The sequence below is a fragment of the Macrobrachium rosenbergii genome, chromosome 49 (assembly GCF_040412425.1).
Source record: "Macrobrachium rosenbergii isolate ZJJX-2024 chromosome 49, ASM4041242v1, whole genome shotgun sequence".
NCBI lineage: Eukaryota > Metazoa > Arthropoda > Malacostraca > Decapoda > Palaemonidae > Macrobrachium > Macrobrachium rosenbergii.
The window spans coordinates 21,273,632-21,295,950 of record NC_089789.1 but is presented as its reverse complement, the minus strand read 5'-3'; the positions used below and the strand labels follow the sequence as shown (position 1 = coordinate 21,295,950).

Below are 22,319 nucleotides of genomic sequence, written 5' to 3'. Positions count from 1 at the left end.
CCTCCATATGATTGTAATGAGTCTGAATGAAAAGACATTATTTTTTTCCGGATTTTTTAGAGACCATCTTACAACCTCGTTAGTATAATTGACGCAGGTTTCATACAAATTTTATATATTTTACAAGTAAAACTTCACTGATTGCTAAGCTTTTTCTCTACGCTAAAGCATGACAATGTAAATTGCGCTATTTTCATAGATACACCAACCGGCTACATATAGGAAGGGAAAATGCAAAGGATATCATGAGCTTATAGCTTTGGTGTTTAAATAATACATTATCTTAAATATATTTAAATAACCATTTCTTTCTTCTTTCTATGGGCTATATAAATTTCCCACTTGGTCCTGTAAATTATATCTTTAATCATTCGGAACAGTAGAAACAGTTAAATGAAATACAAAATACATTATCAATGGTTATTACTGGTAGCATGCACAAATTCTTTACCCTTTCGCGTTACCCCCTAATTTTGATTATCAGATTGGTGCATTTTTAAATCCTGTTATTGTGTTGCGTTCTACTTAAAATAGGAGACTGCGCAGTCGTGAAATAGGAGACTGCGCAGTCGACCCCATTAGATAAATGAAAACATTAATCTCCCCTGAACACAAGTTTTTTTGTTTTCATAACCGAAATGGATGACCATAAAAGGGTCCAAATTCAGTCGTAATCAGAGCATTTCATTACTGCCAGACTCCGCCCACTCTCACTAAAAGCCCCTCACATATCCATTAAAACCTGTTGCTATGGGAATTATCATCATCATCCTGCACGTATGCATGTCGCTGTAGGTGTACACGCCTGCATGCGTTTGGTATGGTGTGTGTTTTTGAATAAGAAAACTATGGAGGTTAAAAATTCAGTTATTTAGAATTTGGAATGTTCGTGGTGCAACTTCCATCCATAAATTTCAAAATATCTTGTTTAAGAAAGTGTAACTGGGCAAAAAAATATATTTGAAAACTTATGTTAGTTATTTTTAACCTTTCACTCTCCGATATATAAAAAAAGAAGCATTGCCTTCCTATCTATCGTATATTTTATAAAAATTCTCTTTATAGCCCATAGTTTTTTTTTATCTCTTAGTTATTTCCAGCACGGACAATGTTTTTTGTTGTGTTGTAAACTTTACTGGAAATGGAAGTGCGTTGCTGAAGAGTCCTTGTGTTCGTGTCAGCCAATCAGGAAGCGACTTGTCGCTCCTGGAAAGGGTTGCTTCCGTCTGCTTTGAAGGATGAAGGTCGGTGACTGTGCTTGGTTTTAAAATCGTAGTCATTTTAGGTGTTGTTCATGGAAATCAAAGTGAACAGGTGCTTTTATGATCAAGATGCTTAAGGAGGTGATAGAGGTAAATTTATGGGTTCTCCGTTCTAATATTTAAGTGGCTCTCGTATACAATAAAGACTGAGGTCAGATTTCACTCATGTCATAATGTTCTTCGTTGACTGCTGTACGAAGTAGTGTACCGCAATGCCAGTTTCCATAAAAGGGCATATGAAGCGTACTTTTAACAGTCAAGACTAAGGTAACTATGTAAGTGCTATTAAGAGCTAAAGATGGACAGGAAATACTTAAAGGATTAGGAATTGACGAAGAGAGACTTGAAACGGTATGTAGTTTACTTTCTGAACTGTAATTACGGATATGACTAGTGGTTTTTTGTCATTAGTAAATAGTTAGGCATGCCGACTACAATACGATGTTCTTGGTGTTAAGGTTAAATATCGTTTGTGCGTGTAACTTCGGTAATTAAAAGAAACTTTTTCTTTAAAGCGACCGTTAAGTACTTTTGGGAAACTGAGTCAAGGAGTGCAGCATAGAAATTCTAAAGAATTTCTGATAGAGGCTAGAGGCATAAACCGTTGAAATGGTGTAATGCCTGGTGGTAATTTTAGTTGCGGATGTACTTGTATAGGAACGTGTAACAGTCTTTGAACCACAAAGCATGTTATCAGTGGCTGTGTGAAAACATTAATTGATGCCTTTGAAATGGTTAAAATTTAAAGAAAAATTAATTTCAGAATTCTTATATTTAGATTTAATAGCTTTAATTCGGATATTTCCATACTAGAAAAGTTCCTAATCTTATTATAGCCTGTCATTCTAGGCAAGCTGAAGTCCCGCCCTCTTAAAAAATAATTTGAATGTGTCAATTCTAGTTCTCCTATTCCTTGCTGTCTCGACTAATTTGTGGAAATACCACTTGGAGTTTATCAAAATATTTCATGTTTTCGTACTTCACTTTTGGATAATTCTAAGGAAGAGCTCCGCACGGAAATAGTTTCTCTGCGACATTTTTTGAATGAACAGTATAGAAAAGGGTGTATGTGATGCAGTACAGGTGAGGTAAGTTGAGATATTTACCGAAATAATGTGAGAAATTCCGTCTCATGTTCGTTTTTCGTTAAAACCACAGGGGTTGGTACTGAACATGGCGTCCCGTGGTTTTCCGCGTAGAAATGGAGGTAATTCTAAGCCGGCTGTCCGCGGTGAGCTAGACTATGGCAATTAACGTTTTTCTATGTTGTTTTACTTGCTTTACAAGAATTTAAAGTAATATTTTGTCGGCCGGCTGTAACTAAGCTGTCATTGACCTTTGAAGACTACGCGACTTGAATTGCCTAACGCAGGGTAGGTCTAAGCCAGCATTCCGCAGCAAGCCCCCCACCCCTCCATAGCTAATACGGCAAAATTGTAACCAGTAAACACCCCTAAAAATACCAACATAACGTACCCTAGAGGTGTTTACTGGTTACAATTTTGCCGTATTAGCTATGGAGGTTGGGGGGCGGGCTTGCCCGTGAATGCTGGCTTAGACCTACCCTGCGTTAGGTAATTCAAGTCATGTAGTCTTCAAAGGTCAATCACAGTTTAGTTAAACCGGGCGACAAACTATTACTTTAAATTCTTGTAAAGCAAGTAAAATAACAGAAAAACGCCAATTGCCACAGTCTAGCTCACCGCGTTCAGCCGGCTTAAATACCGAAATGGAAACAAAAGGCGGTAAATCTCGCTCATTTCGGCGAGTTTTTTTAACTGAAACTTTACCCATCATATACACCCTTTTCTGTGTTGTGCAGTCAAAAAATTTCATTGAAATCTCCGTGCGGAGCTCTTCCTTAAAATTGCCTCCTTTAGTGCCAGTTGTCTCATTATTGGCGTTTTCTCTTCCTAAGTTCCCTTAATATGCTTAATACGATAAGTATACTAAAATCTATGGTAAATTTAGTGGTTTTTCAGCACAAACACGGCGTTCGTTCAGCGGGCTTGGTACCAAAGTAAAAATTTGCCAGTGTTTCATATTCTATTAAAAGCATGTTTTTAGTGCGTCACTTCTCATAATTACCCAAAATGTTTTCTCCGCTGATGTCTACATGTTTTCTGTATCATAAACATGCCGCTATATACAATGGTTTACTTTCTTTTGCTTTCTTTTTTCCCGTTTTGCTCTCGGTGCTTTCGGGACAAAACTTGAGTGAGACGAAATGAATCTAGTTCTTTTGAAAGCCATTAATTTAATACCACAGCCTACCACTTTCTAACCATCCCGGAGTTAGTGCATCGTCTAAATTCTTCGGAAGCCCAAATAATTTCCAAATGCTTTGGTTGATTGATTTATAGATTTTAAGCATACATGCCAAGCACTGGGGCAACTAAGGCCATTCAGCGCTGAAACGGAAATTGACAGTAAAAGTTCGGAAGATGTAACAGGAGGAAAATCTTGCAGTTGCACTACGAATCAATTGTTAGGCGAAATGGACAGTATGGTGGAAGAAAGAGAATGCGAACGGAGGTACAGTAAAAGGAATGAAAGCAGTTGCAGCTAGGGGCCGAAGGGACGTTGCAAAGGCCTTTAAGTAATGCCTACATTGCACCGCACGAGGTGCACTGATGGCACTAACCCCTTACGGGGAAATGCATTGAACCTGGTGTGAATTAACGCTTATCGATCTTACGTTCATTTTAGTAGTTTTGAAGGTCTGAATTTAAAACTCGTCCAACTACTGGGTTTAGTTAATTTATTCAGTAATCGCCAAATCTGTCAATTACTTTTAAAGTCTTGTTTTTCCTATGTATTAAACTTAATACGAAGTGGCTCATGATTTGGGTTTACAGTGACGAGTACGAGGTGGTTCATGATTTGGGTTTACCGTGACAAGTACGAGGTGGCTCATGATTAGGGTTTGAGAGACGAGGTGGCTCAGATTGGGTTTCAGTGATTAGGGTTTACAGTTAACAGTGACGAGTACGAGGTGGCTCATGATTAGGGTTAACAGTGACGAGTACGAGGTGGCTCATGATTAGGGTTATACAGTGAAGAGTACGAGGTGGCTCATGATTAGGGTTTACAGTGACGAGTACGGGTTGGCTCATGATTAGGGTTTACAGTGACGAGTACGAGGTGGCTCACGATTAGGGTTTGCAGTGACGAGTACGAGGTGGCTCATGATTAGGGTTCAGTGACGAGTACGAGGTGGCTCATGATTAGGGTTTACAGTGACGAGTACGAGGTTGCTCATGATTTGGTTTTACAGTGACGAGTATGGGGTGGCTCATGAACTGGGTTTACAGTGACGCTGCATATCACGATGGCATTAAAGCTAGTTTGTTTTCGGGAAGCTTTAGAGCCAATTACTAAATCTTATTAGTCTGATTTCTTTTGAATGGTACAAATTTGACCCTCTTCAGAAAAATTATTTTGATTGGCCGACCACGAAAAATTCTTAGGTATGAAAGAATTCGATGGCGTTAGTAGGGTGATTCCATATGGTAGCCAGAACTTAGATACTTAGAAGATTGCTCACTAATCTGTTAGATTTGCAGATCAAAGTTTTCATACGTGCATATTTCGGACCACTGGTTATTACATCAGGTTTATTAATGCTCAACTTTAGTCTGCTTACAGAAACTTAATATTTTTAACGTGTACCTAATGTAATTGGGAACGTGTTAACTTCATAAATGTAATTAGATACGTGTTAAATTAGCAGTGTAATGACCTAGGAACCTCTGTCACCTTTAGTCATTTTAGTAGCAAAGTCAATGAAGCGTGAAGTTGAGCGTGTCTAACTAATGTTAAGTGAAAAATGACTGATATCGAAGCTATTGATTTCGATGAAACGCTTGTGGAGCTATGTACTTGTTGACAGTACAGTGTAAGTTTTTAACATACCATAACTTACCGTTTTTAAGGCTACTCTCTTTGCAACTATGACAGCCAGTAAGGAAAGTTCCTTGACAATAAAAACTTATGAGAAGTTTTAAAATTTGCTGTAGCTTCACACTGCCTGTAATTTGCTGTAAATGGGAAGATTAAAATCTAGGTTTAATGTGCATGAGGGGCTGAGGCCGAAGGAGGGGAGAGTAATGTCCATTAATTTAATGGTACTGTGACAATACTCTGGCTCTACTCTCCTGCTAGTAGAGCAGTGTTACTTGCATTCCTAAGTATCTTGTTAACTGCACACCTTGACTTTAGACAAGGTTAAAATAGCACTGGCACACACACACACACACACACACACACACACACACACACACACACACACACACACACACACACACACACACACACACACCAGCTTTCCATGGTAACCTGTGCCAGGCCCTTGACTAATCAGTGCAAGGACTGTCTGAGGTATTAAACATTTTGGTTTGAAAGTTGGTACTTGAATAATCTGTATTCCCAACTCGACCAGTTTTTATTTATAATTCAATTTTGGCTTCAAAGTATAAAACCGCAGATAATTTTTCCAGTTTGCTTTTGCAACTTCTATGGCCATTAGGCACCAGATGTTAATGGTCTCTTCAGAGCTAGCAAACGTACGAGGATGAGTTTCATTCACGAAAATTGGAAGGATCTTCTTCTATGTACTATACATATAACTAAACGTGTGCTAGCTAATGCGGTTTCTCGCCTATCTAGATAAAATTAAAGTCATGAAGGATGGTACATGAGCAGTCTGCTTACCGCCGGCTAGTATAGAATGCTCAGCACTTGTGCTGGTACAGGAACAGAAATGGCTCATTATAGGTTCCCTAAGACTGATGTTACCCAAATATTGGTATAGCACAACATATGGTTCTAAGAGGCTTTTAATTTCTTTTGAGTCTTTAAAGATCAAGATCATATATTTTGATCTTGTATTTTAACTACCGAGAATTTGTCCCTTGTCTTCGTAAATCACTATGCAAGTTTTGCTTTGAGTACTTGAATTTAGGACCTCGAGGCTAATAATTGTAATGTTTCTGTTTGTGTATAATTGTTGTACCACTGTTGGTAGTGTTGGTTTTCTAACTTCAGTAGTTAAGGATCATGGGAATCGGTAATACCTGTGGTCCTGTACAGTAAATGCGAAATGGATTTTTTTGTAGAGTATGCCAGATTTATTTTGAGTAGTTTGTGATGGCCTTTCTAATTTAGTGAAGTTTGTAGTACTTAATCTTGTGAAGTTTATGATGGTCTTTTAATCTAGAAGTTTTCCTAGGAAGCTTTATATCTTTAGTTAACTTCAAGGGAACATTATGTAAGCTATTGGCATAAGCTTGCGATAGTACTACCAAGCCTATCTTAAACAGAGTAACCAGTTACCGATACCCTTCAATGTAAAGGCCCTCTTGAATTCTGCATCATTCTTTTGTGCTTTCACTTCAACAATTAGTCTCCATCCTTCCTTTGGCAAACTAAGAACTGTAATCCCTTTAAAGAAGGCTTTTATCCTTCAGGCACATCAATATGAAATTTAATGTAATTAGCTAACACAAACTTTATATTTGTTTAAACAGTTTAATGTTTGCAGATTATAGTGCAGAATTTATGTAGCACGACATGATAGGAAATTACAATTTATTGCTTTTTTTGTGGTAGATGTGAAATTTGAGTTTGCAGTTTTTAAGAGGCTGAAATAGGGAAGTGTTGATTGAACACTGCAGCCAATTGACCAGATTTTTATCAGATTGATAAATATATTTTCACAAGTATGAAACTAGAGGGTTAAATATTTCGGTCAAGTCTATGTTATTCTGCATATAACAGGCTAGCTGCTGTTTTAGATCAAATATTAAACTGAGCAATTTAATCCTTTACCTTTGATGATTACTCAATTTTTACTTAAAAAGATCAGCACTTTTGGTGCGTTACATGTGCTTGAGGTTATTTGTAAGCCATTGTGATTAAGCAGGCAAAGAATGCTTTGACACGTTTACTGAATCGTAGCTTTTGAAGCCTTAAAATATTGTTCTGGTCTGTCTTGATCTTGGGCCAAGTTTTTGGTAATATTATGGTTACATTATTAACTGACGGGCCAAGATACTTAAACTGTAATACCTTAGGGCTTCCATGAGATGTAGAGCATTTTTGCAAATCAAACGGGAAGGTACTCATAAATACCTTGTTGCTATAATGGTAGAACTTTGATTTTTACTGATATGAATGTGAATTAACCAATTATTGAAGTGATAAGGGTTGAAGTGAAACTGTTCAGTACTAGGCGTCGTGTTAGTTAAGGATTGTATTGTATGCAGAGTATAAATAATACAATAGTGATTATCTTAGAATTCTGTAACAAACATGCTTACAAATTAAAGAAAAATCTTTTAAGGGAAACAAGGCGGCTTAGAATAAAACTTCGGAAAGTGAATGTTTGATTTAAATAGGTTGCAATTCTGTTTTTCGATGATACTTACTTTGCAATATATTTTGCTTACCATGAATAAGTCAGTAGCATATTGGTAGGCATCTGCAGGAAAGAAATTTAAAATTCTTGGATAATCTTGAACAGAAGACTAAAAAAAAAAGCTCTGAGAAGATCAAAGAAATTTCTTGTCTTTATAAACTCCAGTTTGATTCAAGTTGAATTAATTCGTTTGTGTAATGCATTGATAATTTTTTTGGTGAAATCTTGTGGTTAAGAACTGCATTGCTTGTCCACTCCTGTTCTGTCTTCATAACTTTAATTAAATGCTTTATTCCACTTAATCACCTAATTGATACAGAAAAATTAACCTCTTTTAGAGATGAGGTATGGTAATTCTAGCTAGATTATAGTTGTGGTATTTGATTAAATGCTGTACAAAATCAGATCAAAGCGACATACATCTCATGAAGTGCATAGTTTTAAATGTTGTCTTTGATTACATGTGGTTATAAAGTGATTATAATGTCCGTGACAAAACTTCAAAATTAATATGGTATTTAGAACGGATTAAGTAATTTGAACATGGACTGCTACTGAAGTGATTGGGCCAGGGTACAGGCTTTGAATTTTACTTAAATATGATAAGTTGTTTATTCTGAAATGATGAACTGTTCCAGCTAATCCTAGTTCTCCTAGCTGACTGAAAATTATAGCTAAAAACTTTGTTACAGGTTTGCAGTATGTCAACTGAATTCAACAGTAAGGCCATAAAAACTGTGGAGGAAACTTGGCCTGGTTTAGAACACTATAATCATTCAAGGATTAGGACTCCTAACAACTGCAGAACAGCATAGATGCACAACAGGCGTTTGAGAAACTGGATGTTGTACAGAACAACTAATGCCAGGGCTTTGCAATTTTGCCTCAGGTGAGAACTAGGTTTTGACTGAAGCCAACTAAAATTTATAATAATCCAATTTGGGTCAAAACGTAATATTAGTGGAGCATGCAATTATTTTATTTAAATGGTTGGTCAGCATTTTATGGTGCTTAAAAAGCTTTCTTCTGACTATGATCTATTCACCAAGTAATCTTGCCCACAACATATTACTCCATTTTTCAGTTTTCAAATTTTACGTATGGTGAAGAAAAATTCTAGGGTTTCATAAGTGTCAAATTGACTCTCTGAATAGGTGGTTGTGGTTTGATCTTGCATTTCATGTGGGGGGTAAGAGTTGGTTATGATTTTGTAATCATGGTGTTATGGTCTACACATCAGTACTGACTGCCAATTTTAAATCTGGTTGTAAGGCTAATTTTGGTTATATTCTAGTTTAATGTGTTTTACGTTGTTCCCAGGATGGCTGAAAAGAGTTTAGCAGCTAGCAAGTACACGCAGCAGATTTATTGATGTATGCAGTGTGGATGTTTAACTGGCAATCAGTTACCGAATTTGACTCCATACGAAAATTTAACTGATCAAGGTAAGTTGCACTGAGTTTCATAGGGACTGATGTGTGAAGTTATATTAAGGTATAGCGCAAACTGAAGTGGGATAAGACAGCATTTTGATGGGATCTGTATGAATGATGCGTGCTCATTGCTAGGAGCCACAATAAGAGACATGTCTTCTGACAGATGTTGTATTATGGAAGAAAATTGATAGTTTACGGGCCTTTAGATTTATAGCTAAAAATATAATTTGAAGAAATGCTTGTGTAAGCTACTACCCTTGAACTTCTGTATTACAAGACACACTAAAGAATACGAATACTTAGCAGTTCAGCATTGGGACATTCTTATAACTGACTTCTCACAATGGGACACTGAAAATTCATTGTAGTAATTTCTTAAACAGTCTTTTAGTTAGAAAACCTGTTAATTGACTCTTCACATAATCTAAAGTTTTAGATGTCAAAGCCAATAATTCCATTAAGTTTTCATGGTGTATTAAGTATTCATTAAAGCTTTTCTCTACCAGGTGTGTGCTCAAGTGAGTTGAAGCGCTCAAATATTTGTCACTTCAATAAACTGAACTTGAAGGTACCTTGACGTGACATGTATGAACAGTGGTTTTCAGGAAATCTTAGCTATCTAGTTTGTAACATTTGAAAGCATTGGTGGTAACTTGGTTAAACTAGTGCTTTATTGAATGTATATGTTTTTAACAATAAAATTAATTTATAAAACAAGTTTATAAGATTTTGTCCTCATTAAGTGAATAAGGGGTCAGCTTAAGCTGAATGTTAGTGAAGCACTGGAGTTAGCTTAAACTGAAACTTGGCCAATTGTATAAAATTGGGGATGCTGGCCGAAAGTTTTAAAAATTTATAATATTGGGAAACTTGTGTTAATTGTGAATGGCCTGAACCCCTTCCATCACTAAATGAGAGTATTATGTTTGGTACAGGATGCAAGTTTCAGAATGTCAGTCTGCCCATATATTTATCCCATGCCAAGAAATCAAATAGTTTGGCTATTTTTGTTTTTAATAATTTTAGCACTGATATTGCACAAAATGAGTTTTACATTGTTAAGCACCAGCGTATTCACTATTTTAACGTGGGTTTGGATTGTCACAGTAGAATTGTCTATGCTTCTGATTTTTTCTGGGGCATAATAGTAAGCCAAAGTGTGAGAGAGAATTTCCCACCCTTGCCTAAGGCATGGTTAGCCCTTGATTTAAGTGAACTTTTAGAGGAGAGTAAAATACTAGAAAAACAAATCTTGTAAAAGGCAGCATTGAAGAACCCAAGAACAGATGTAGACAAACAGGAGATTAAGCACCTGACAGGTTGGAACCAAAAACTAAGTTGAGAATACTATGCTAAAACTGGAAATTAACGAGCTAGAGCCAGAGATTACATCACTCGGACAAACCACCAATTGCGGATGGTAACTCAAGCTGTAAGGACGTCTTAGACTATTCAGGCTACAAGACAGATGTCACCTCTATCAACCGTGAAAACGTTCATACAAAAATAGCATTGCCAAGAGGTATATCAGCAAAAGAGATCAAAGAATTACTCGCAAGAAAATAGTTCCGAAATGCAAGCAATGATGATAAAAGTGGTGGTAGCTGCCCACAGAAATATGGAGATGAGAGAATTAGATGATAAAAGACACTAATTCTGAGAATGAACAAGATGGACCCCCTCAAGATCGTTAGTTGAAATACAAACAGCCTGGCAAATAGACTAATTGAAGTAAAACAATTTGCTCTTGAGAATCAGGTGGACATCATATGTCTGCAGGAAACAAAGCACATGCCCATAGATTATATAGCCATCCCAGGACACACTTTGTCTCAAAAGACAGTGTCCAAGCCAACAGGAAGGATGGCAAAACAATGAGTGGATGGCTAATAACATACTACAGAAAGAACTAAGCTGTGAAAAAATTTCCAAACACCAAGACTAGACGCAAACAGACTGCCTTACTATAGAAATACATGATGAGAGTGGAAGGCAGCTGTTCAGAGCATGCAATATGTACTCCCCAGCACAGGCCCAGGATATTGATAGTATTAACCTTCTAGCACAGCATAATCCCTTCTTGATAGTGGGTGACCTGAATGCAGTGCATCCAAAGTAAGGCTCTGCAACAGGGAGGAGGAATGTAAAGATCATGATCATGATCATGATCTGACATACAACTGTACAAATATCTCATGAGTAGAGAAAACAAAATAAGGATTCTAAACGATGCTGAAGCAACACATGTCAAAGGAAACAAGCTTGACTACATTTGTATAACTAGAAATTCAGATGTACAACACAATTGTGAGACAGTGGATACCTTAACATCAGACCACTTTGGTATCTATGCTGAGATCGTATTGAACAAGATTTTTTAAAGATCACAGCACGAGAGAAAATCAGTGTACCTAAAAAATGAAGATAGCATCAGAGAAAGTATGGATGTTTGGCATGATATGGTTATGAAGCCAAGAGCAGTGACCAGTACAGTATAAGGATGATATAGAAAAGCCAGAAGAGAGAAACACAAAAACCACTAACAAGCTGGTATAATGCAGATGATTCAGTGAAGAGGATTAACAAGCAGTATAGCAAAGCAAAGAAGTGGATGAATAAACCCAGCCCATAAAACCTAACAATATGTAGAAGATTAGAGAAACAAGTGCAAGATGTTAAAAAGAACTCAGACAAGTTCTGGATTAAGTGTCAGCAAGGCATCAATGAAAAGACACCTTGTGAGGTTGCAAGGAGAGTGAGGATGGCCCAAGGGAAGAGAAGCAAAGGACTACTCCATCCCAATCCAGGAGAAAGAGTAAATGAACTTATGATACATGGGTGTCTGACGCTAGCTGTGATGCCTTTACCCATAAAGGGGCAATTGAGAAGGGTTAAGGAAGAAAAAGAAGTTAAGAGAAGCCCTCGAAAAGATAGGAAAGTGTAATGACAAACCCACCACAGAGTAAGAACTGCAGGAATCTCTAAAGAGTAGTAAGTCTGCTGCACCAGGGTTAGATGGGATTACATATAATGCTCACAACAGTGAGTGGAAATCCAGTACTCAAGCTTAACAGCAGTCACTCATAATACCAGTGCCAAAACCAGGAAAGCCAGGTGAATTTCGACCTATTTCATTGACATCATGTCTGTGTAAGGTATTTGAAAAAGTTTCTTAATAGTCTTAATTTCTTAAGAAAAAGCTGTGAGTTTATGTGGCTAGGAGGAGGCACAAATCTTTGTATTAGAGTAAGTGGAGCCGTAGGGTTAAAATACAGTGTTCATAGATTTAAAGGGGACTTTTCATGGGGCTAGCCGTATACTTGTTTTGACTCAGTTGGGAGAAATGACAGAAGGAAGACTCTACAGCTCATAATGGATTACCTAAAAGAATAAGTTGTCTATTTTGAAGGAGTTCAATTAAGATGGAAAAAAATGGAATTGGGTACTCCTCAAGGAGAGGTTTTATCACCTACACTCTAATATCTGATGAATGTATTAGGAAAATTAATATACCAATAATCATAAATATATGCAGATGACAAACAGTACAAGCAAGATAAGAGAATAAAGGCAATTAAGGCATTCACAGCTCTATGTAATAGCATAGGATGAGTCATATCACCTGAAAAGACTTAAGATAGTAATACTGAGGTACACACAGTCCCTTGATACTGCACATACAAGGGCAGAGAATAAAGAAGGTAGCCCAGTACAAGTATATGGGTATCATACTCAGTAACAGGTATCATAAATTGTATGAAGTTAAGAGAATAGCACAGGTATCAGCAGCAAGGTTATGCTTTCTCTGGAAAGTAGCATGTGGCTCTGTGGGATGTAAGTGTTCTAATGGTAGAACGACTTTAGTCTGATGAGATTAATAATTGACTAATGATATAAATATTTTATCACGTTTCAGTCTAGGAACACAATTACTACAGTTGCATGTGGTATAATTCACAGTAATGTGCAATTTGTTACTGTATCATGCAAAGACGTAAGTTCCAAATACTTTACTGAATGACTTACATTTAGATGAGGTTAATACATCAAATTTTACACAAATTTCATACAAAAATTTAGAAATGCAACAGTTTTAATGATAGCAGGTAACTGCAGAATGAGATGTACTACAATTTAGTTTACATATAAACAATAGCATACACTATACACGCCTATTGACTATCTGGAGCAAGCAAATTTGGATGAGATGTCAAAACCCTTTTCAGTACGCTAGGTTGTAGAAAATGCTTAAGGAGGCCAACTTCACTCACTCTGTCTCCTTCTGGCCTGTAATGAGTAATCTCTTCACATTTCCTGAGATAATGACAGTGTGCTTCCTTAACTCGCCACATAGTTTGCAGCTTGTTTCTGATGGACTGACAGCTGGTAGTACCTCCTTTGAGGAATAGCTATATTGGTATTCTAGAAATCATCCAGAGCAAGGCAGCAAGAAAGTGTCAGGCAAGAAATATTGCAGAATGAGGCAGGGCTGCATCCAATACATCACAGAATAACAAGAACAGCAATCGTCCAGTTTTACAGGTCCATCACGACGGACAATAATGGATTAACAAGAGACTCTATTCACAGCTATCCTAAAAGATTAAAGAACGGTTGGCTTACTGCAGCCAGACAAAGGATTCACACGTGAAAGAGTACCTGTAATGAGGATAAATGTAGAAGGTATTCCTCCATGGACCAATACCAGAGATAGAGGCATCACTATCAAACACTGAAGACTAGAGAGCAAACAGAGTATAGCAGACTAAGGATGTAGAGTCGTTGCCTTTAGGAGGTACTGCCAGCTGTCAGTCCATCAGAAACAAGCTGCAAACTATGCGGCAAGTTGAGGAAGCACACTCTAAGTCAGTATCACAGGACATGTGAAGAGATTACTCATTACAGGCCAGAGAGAGTGAGTGAAGTTGACTACCTCAAGCATTTTATACAGCCTAGTGTACTGAAAAGGGTTTTGACATCTCATCCAAATTTGCTTGCTCCAGATAGTCAACAGAGATGTATACTGTATAATATTGTACAGTACATACGTAAACTAAATTGTAGTACATCTCATTCTGCAGTTACCTGTTATCATCATTAAAACTGTTGCATTTCTAAATTTGTATGAAATTTGTATAAAACTTGATGTATTAACCTCATCTAAATGTAATTCATTCAGTTAAGTATTTATTTGGAACGTACATCTCTACATTATACAGTAATACACTGCACATTAATTACTGTGAATTATACCACATGCAACTCTGTAGCAATTATTCTTAGACAAAACGTGATGAAATATTTATAGCAGTAGTTCAAATTATTTTCTTAATGTACAGAATATATAAAAGTTGCATACTTTGTAATACAGTATTTGACAAATCTTGCAGTGCTATCTTTTAATGAGTAATTTCTACTGAACTAAATAGGGGAATTGCAATATATCTGTAAGCAATTATATTTGGTAATACTACCTGAGTACCGTATCAACCCTGATGAATGACGTTTGTCTAGTAATCAGTGGGGTGGAAAAGGTATGTATAATACCACAGCCACAATGCCATTCATTATAGAGGGCTTTTTCCTATACGCGTATCGCGTTCGGGTTGCCTGTTGTACTGAACTTAAATTATAACTTCGAGGGATCTGTCATTTTGTTCAGGAAGTTTGTTTCTGCTGAGTCTGGCAGTCAACACCAAAACCAGTCTTAGAACAGGGGTTTGTAGTGTGGAAGTGTGTATAGTAGAATGCACGGAAGAAATGCTCTGGGTAAAATCACAGACGTATCCATAAACTGTCTTGAAGCAGTAGGTGTCAAGTTGAAAAGCTGGAGGTATCAAGTGCTTGGGTAGGGAAAATTTTTAGATCTAGATTTTGCTGCTCACGTTTTCCATTCATGGATGCCATTATTGTAGAGTATAGATTGCAAAGAATGTCGAGAATTGTTTTATATATTTTTAGATTTAATGATAGTTTCGTCAATTGCATGCCCATATCATAATTAGGTTTTCGCAATTACGAGTGTCTCAATGTCATTGGTATAAAAGTAAATTGGAGCACCTTCCATTGTTCCAACAGCGATGGAAAAGTCCTCATGGCATCGGGGTAACTGGTTATTACTCTATTGCGGAAATGGAAATTTTCGACGAAATAGGAGTTTGTGATCTAGATTTGCCTTTGAAATTGCTTTCCATTCTATTGTGAGTTTTTTTAAAGCTAATGTTAATTTCCACTAGTTAGTAAAATTTAAGAATCGAAGCGAACTATTGCATGATAAATACGTTTAGAGGTACAGGATCAGACTGTTTTGGTGAATATTTTACATAAAATTTTCAGATTGTACGCACGTATGTTTTATGCATATTCATGTTTTTGTGCGTATATTTTGTTTTGAGTATTGGTATAGGAGTACTATGTTTTATGGGTGTATAAACGTTCGCATGAAAACTTATGATAAACTTGCAATTGTGTGTCGATGGGATATATGAAATGTTTGGGTACTACTACTAATCTTACAGCAAAATCAAACATTTACAGTATTTGAATACGCAATGCACTAAAGTTTGTGTAAATATAAAGGAATAGTTTATTGGAACAAATACTAAGTTTCATTTTGAAGGGATAGTTGCAAGATAAGATTCTGTAGTTTTTAAGACAACTAAAACATTTTGAGCTGCCCAGTATAAATGTTTGCTTATATTTTGTGAGATGGTAGTAATGTCCTTACCACTGACACTGCTGAAAAACTGGCATGAAGGAAATAATTCTTCTCAGCCCTATGCAAGGAAAATCAAATTTTTCTTGCCAGTCTATTACACTTGAAAGTTTTATAAAGAGGTTAACTGTTGTTTGAAGGTTGTTTCGTCACAAAATCTCAGTCCTGGCTAGGAATCACTGATCTTTTAAGTTCAATAGGAATTATGTTGTATACATCTTTTAAGGTTTATAAGAAATAGTTTGGCATACTGTAGTAGTCTATACAAAAATAATTGTATACAGCAGATACTGCAACCTAATTTATGGGACTGCTTTCCAGGTTTCTCAGTGGTGGATTGGATCCTCGAATACAAATTAGAAGAGGGTTTGGTATGTGTTAATGAATAAGGCCTTTGCTCCCTAAAAGGTCACCCGAAGCCAGAATTTATCCTGCACTTTGTCGTACACAAAATGGTAAGAGATGCGATTTCTTTCAAGTTTACATGTTGAATCTTTTTTGGCTTTGCCTGTGTTATCCAGATGCCTTGAAGCACTTATTTTGCACACTTGCCTTACAAAAAGTACCTGAATGTCAATGTAATCTTTCAAAATGAGGGACAGCCAGTGCCTAATAATTGTACTACTCAAAACTACGAAACTTTCATAGTTGTGCTTATACTATCTTGACAATTTCAAATTGCCATACAACTCGGATGTTAATAAATACGCCAACGTAGTGTTTGAGAGCTCATTATTTTTTCCTGGGTTTATAATTTACTTACATAGGTATACCAGGAGTTTTGCTTGCTTAAGACTTCAGGAAATTATGACTGCCAGAAATTTTTGAAAATTAGATTCGCAGGAATGCTTTACTTTCACAAATGATCACAAATCAGTTTGTACTGACTTTTACTTTATGTTCTTAGAGTAAAATTTGCTTTTTTCATGTTTCAAGAAAATTCTTTTATGGGTATCAGTTTAGGAGAGTTGTGTTAGCGACTGGTTCCGATGTATATCGGCACTTAACTGTAAGTTAGTGTGGGTTTCAGTAAAACAAGCTGAAAATAATTCCAAGCAAAGGTATGATATAAAAATGTCAACTGCTCTATTGTAAAGATTCTATTGCAAGGATTTATAAATTTTAATGTAAAGATTTGACAATTTGTTTGATAGGTTTGAGCGAGCACCTAACCAGAGGAAAACGCAGAACTCCAAGACGTCGAAAGAGTTGTGTGTTGGAAAGACTTCATCGTGAAAGTTATAAAGGGCTGCTAGATGAAGTGACTATATACATGGAAGATGCCGGAAGCGAGCAGTGTTGGAAACACTTAAGTTAAGAAAGGCTGCTGGATGAAAGTGACAACGTACACACACACATGCTGAAAGCACCTTTAAGACATAATACAGCGTTTAAAGTTCTCAAGAAATTAGCTAACAAAAATTACTTTGTTTTTAGTATATTCAATTAATACAATAGTACTTGGATCAAGCACTATTTATTATGTACTGCTATTATTTACTGTGTATATTTACTATCTACATACAGGTAAAATAATAAAATGTCCTTGTACCAATGATTTTTTTTATTTTACACTGCTCTAATGTATTACTACATTTAACCAATCTGTTAGCTTGAGCCGGAGTTTATTGCCGTTGTTTAAGGATAATGAAGTCTTCAGTTATTCACATCCCTTTAAGTGCAGAAGTTTTTTTCTTCACTCCACCTTCCACTGCAGAATGTTCTCCCATATTTTGCGATAAATAACCTTATACGGCCGGAGGGGAGTGCATGTGCAGTACCTTCTTCCCTCCAGCTCTAATTCTCATGATGACAGCACGACTCCATGTTCATCGTACCGTTCCTTCTCCATGCCGCAAATTATACAGTAGGTCCCCCCTTCCACAGCAAGAAGTTCCATCACGTAATCCCACTGCTACAGCTTAGTCTCTCCTCTTGAATGTTTGCACGAAGCCTGAAAAAGAGATTCGGCCCGTTACTAATATTTTTCAGTCAAATGAATTTAGGTAATTATCAAGTTTGTTTACTTGGGTACAATAAAAAAAATCTTAACTAAATTAGTTCAGTACACGAAACTACTTAGCCAGTCATTAAGCAAAATGTTTTATTTACAAGGCAAAATGTTATTTACAAGGTACACAAAACTTCACCAAAATGGGCTACCAATAAAATTTATGTAACAATCCAAGATTCACGCAAAAGTTACCAATAAAATTTATGTAACAATCCAAGATTTACGCAAAAGTTAACTAAAGTTAATTCCTGTGCATATTCAAGTAAGGAATAAAAGCATTTAAGTAACGTACTCACACTGTTAAACAGGACGCATTATGCAGTAAAACGTCAACATGATAAAATGGGCAAGTTCTACCTTAAATACCATCAATGTCACAAGTACTTCTGAAGTTGCTCTGGGAAAACCTTGTGTGGACCCATACGGAACAATCTGTAAAATACGAAAATTTGTGCCATTTAGCCAATATGACATACTTGAGCAACACAGCATTCAGAGCAACACAGCATCAATTCAAATGATAAGTATTAATTCCAATGATCATGCAACAAGCTTCCAAATAAACAAGTACAAATGAACTTAAGCATGTGTTGAGTTTACTCTATAAACAAGCAACTCAGTCCAGCTGAAGATTATCCCACCAACATTGTTCTATGACTGAAAACTGACCCATTAAGTAGAGCCTGTAAGCTCTGTTCTGACCCATTGACGATCTTTGATAAGTTATCCTGAAAGTTCAGCAACAAGTCATGAAGCACCTTCACTTAGCCCACCTACCATGGGTTACCATCAGTTTTACTATGGTAATCACAGCCACAAGCTGTGTTGAAAGGGCATTAAATCCCAGCCTAGTGTGCTCTGATGTGTATACGTAAAACTTGACACTTATGACCCCTTGGAATGACCAAGTAAATAACATGGTTAACAACTATACCTTTAACTAACAATGGGCTAATTTCAGTCTTAGTTCTCCAGCTCTGCTCTATTCCACTGATGACAAATTGTACTCACTAGACCACTACTCAGGTTTCACAAACCAGAGATGTGATTCTTTACTCTACCCACAAACTGCCCAGCAAAGGCTGATGTTTTAATTAAAAGCTATTATTCACTGCATAAACTAGTTACTACCAAACTGAATCCTTGAAACCATAACGGTAAAAGCAATACTATCACAGTACTTACTGTTTATCAGTACTATTCAGAATCCAAATCTCTGCCTTCAATGTGGATAACTAGCTCCATCAACCAAGGGTAAGAAAAAAAATCAACATTCTTCAAACATCTCTAACCATGAGACTGAAGGTAATGCCTTTAAACTTTACTTAATTTCCCAGTCGTAAGACGCCAAGGTCAGAAATGAATCAGATTTTGGGTTAACATTTAACAGTCCTAACTAAAGATTTCTTACTAAAGTGATGGAATTCAAATGTATACCCCAGCAATCTTAGGATGCCTAAACAGGGGAGGGATTTCTAGCATGAAGTGCAAAAAAACTTACTTGACTAGCGAAACATTTGTATATATTCTATAGCATTTTGTGCATGCTAAAACCAGTTTGGCAGCATAAAGCTACACCACATCAGTCACCTCCATGTCATTGCTTTATACAGGCCCACTGGCCAATTTTGTATATTTTGCAACAATTATCTAAATAAGGTATAACCTCAACTGAACAAGTGTTTCTCCACACAGTTGCACTAGCTTCACCAATTATCTGCTCAGTCTCAAAGAAACCTCTGAAGTCAGCTTTGAGGCTGAGCTAGATTTCAAGATAAGTTTCCTTAATACAGTATCACCTAGATGCCTTTCTTACAGGCTATACAAGGCAAGCTTAAGTCACAAATTATTAAATTCTAATAAGATCTTTGGTATGATTATCTCGACCTAATGTCAACCACAGGTACACATCAGATTAGCTGTAAACTGGCAATTCTCTGGTAATCACATGAAAAATGTCCAATATACTCAGCACAAGATATGGTCCGTAAGATTTGTGCAGAACACTAATCATGCAAGATCTTAGTGAAGTCATGCAAGACAGCATGCAAGTGTCATGACTGGTAACTGGTGGAATAATGTAGAGTTGTCTACCAGAAATTGACCAAAATTTGTTGTATATTGGCTGACCTAAGATTCAGAAAGGAAATGGTTATCTAAATTTCCAACCTAGGCATTGGCTTGTGTGTTTTCCAGCCAAACTCAAAACTGACAAGCCTTTGGATTCCCCTAATAATTAGGAACCACTTTATATGAAAAGTAGGTTATGCTTTAAGTTTACTGTGTAAATACAGTACTGTCAAATTTCATACATTCAGCAGCCCTCTGCTCTTACAGTGTTAAGGCACTGCCAGTCTGCCTTACTAAGGGGAGGGCATCACCCCCCCTACCTTACTAAGGGCACCTACATTTGACTTACTGAAAATCTGTCAAAAAAGTTTATAACTAACATGCATTAACCAATCAAGTCTGGCCAATGAAACCTTTCCTATAATTTCATTGTGAGCCATGTTCCGAGGATGAATGATTAAGTTAAAAACATTAAATCTGAAAATTGTTTTATTAAAAGTTTTCCTGGATGTGCATTTTCAGAATTAACAGTACACATTCACCAGTGTTACCCAAATTGAATACAGAGCTTAATTCTCAATGGATTTTATGATTCAACTTTCTGGCTAAGCTAGCTTTGGCCTTTCAAACTAAAAACTTCAAAAATTTATCTGCATTAGTTCAACAATTCAAGTATGTTAGGTGCCATTGTTTTAAGAACAGGCTGGCACTGCAATAGTTTATTTAGCAGCTTTTGGATCCTTGAAATCTTTTAGGCAGACTTGGCAACTTAAGTCAGAACCATCCAAAAGTTTGTGCTTTAGTAACTTACAATGCCAACTGCCAATGAAGCTACAGTTCATGTAGCAATCCAGCCAGTAAACAAGCATTAACACACCTTTGAAGATATTTCGAATCGCTTCTTAAGCCAAGCACTTAGGCAACATTTTAATTCGTAGCAGTCAATTCCCTCATCTACACATACTGAAGTGTTACCTCTACTTTAGGATCTGACCCATGGATGCTTTTCAATATGCACGAAACTTCCATTTATTTTCAGGAAAATCTACACTATCCTGTAGTGGCACTAGCTAAATGGCAGGTGGCCATCCTGCTTTTAGTACTAAATTGGGCACATTAAGCTTTTAATTATAGAACTAGGTATTATCCAAAGAAAGTGCTTATGGTGTTCTTAGTGCACTTCAGATACTCTGCAACTGACCAGTCACTAACAAAATTTACCTTCACATCAAAGCAGCATATACAACTAATCAGTACTTATTCCCACAAAATTTATGTAGGTATATCTTTGTTCCATTAACTACTGAAAATAGAACCCAATTTCAATTTGCATGTAAGCAAAAACTCACTGCAACTGTTCAAATTTTAAGTCTGCCAGAAGGATCTCTTCACAACTGACCAGTTCTAGTATTTCCATTAGTTACACTACTAACTTCCAATTTCATCCCTTAAATAGTTCATAATATCTTTCACTTCTGCATTTTACCTTCCATCAAAGAATCTTGCATATATTAGTGGCACTTAATCACAATGCAGTAATACGATAATCCATCAAGTCTTCGCCACAATTTGAAACAAGTCTGGAAGCATACCCACCATCTGAAAGAGAAATAATGCAATAAGTTCCTAGGGGGTCTATGTAAGTTTCTGTACTAAATAGGTAAATGGTTTAAATTTCATATACTAGCAAGCTTACTAAGTTCACGGATTTGAAGTACTATTAAGATTTAACAACCCATTGTAAAAAGAAATTAAAGCTAAATTTGCAACTGAAGCTCTTTAAAGTCAATACACCATGATAATCCTCGAAAACAAGTTTCAGTAACGAATTGGGAAAAAATTTACATTAACAATGACTGGGTTAAAAACAGCTTTGAAAACACCAAGCTTGAGAGAGAGAGAACCAATGCTCAAACTTCCTGCAACTGTAAATACTGTATGTTTAACTATTCAAAGAAATACAAGTTTAAAAATAAAAATTAAACCTAAATCCATCAGGAATTTCTGAAATTTCATATTTCACGATCAACAACACTTAATGACTTTCACACCAGCCTTTGTATCACCAATTAGGAACTGTTGTCTAAAAGCTAGGAACTTAAATTCTATCAAGTGTCATCAGGATTTCAATATTTTTCGTTTTGAAAATTTCAGATTACCGTAGTTCTTAATGGGTGAAAGATCTAGTACTTTAACGGGCGAATATATCAGATGTTCATTTATTATACTGAAATTCTTCATATATCGTCAATTTTTGGGAAACCAATGCTAGTATTAAAACTTTCCTGAATTCATACAATCACCCCATTTCAGTACTATATCATGTTTACAAGAACTTTTCCTTTCCTCTTCAGAAATTAGGATATAAACTACGTTACAAGTAAACTATTTGGAAGCATCTCAA

The 22,319-nt window shown here is 36.4% G+C and overlaps 2 long non-coding RNA genes across 6 annotated transcripts in view; one reads left to right on the top strand and one right to left on the bottom strand.

Moving 5' to 3' along the window:
- Positions 1-1,196: 1,196 nt before the first annotated feature.
- On the top strand, positions 1,197-17,139 carry LOC136832407 (uncharacterized). Of its 2 annotated transcripts, XR_010851183.1 has the most exons (5): positions 1,197-1,352; positions 8,373-8,569; positions 9,001-9,125; positions 16,153-16,286; positions 16,986-17,139. It is a non-coding gene; the product is annotated as an uncharacterized lncRNA (long non-coding RNA). The 2 variants fall into 2 exon arrangements; XR_010851184.1 differs by lacking the exons at positions 16,153-16,286; positions 16,986-17,139 and adding an exon at positions 9,623-9,833.
- A 237-nt stretch (positions 17,140-17,376) lies between these two features.
- LOC136832148 (uncharacterized) overlaps positions 17,377-22,319 on the bottom strand; it is a 359,618-nt gene continuing 354,675 nt past the window's right edge. For 3 of the 4 annotated variants that reach the window (XR_010851094.1, XR_010851095.1, XR_010851097.1), the window contains one exon: positions 20,390-21,514. This is a non-coding gene — a long non-coding RNA (uncharacterized lncRNA). Of the gene's footprint in view, positions 17,786-18,141; positions 18,278-20,389; positions 21,515-22,319 lie in introns of those variants that run through there. The other variant, XR_010851096.1, reaches the window with a different exon arrangement.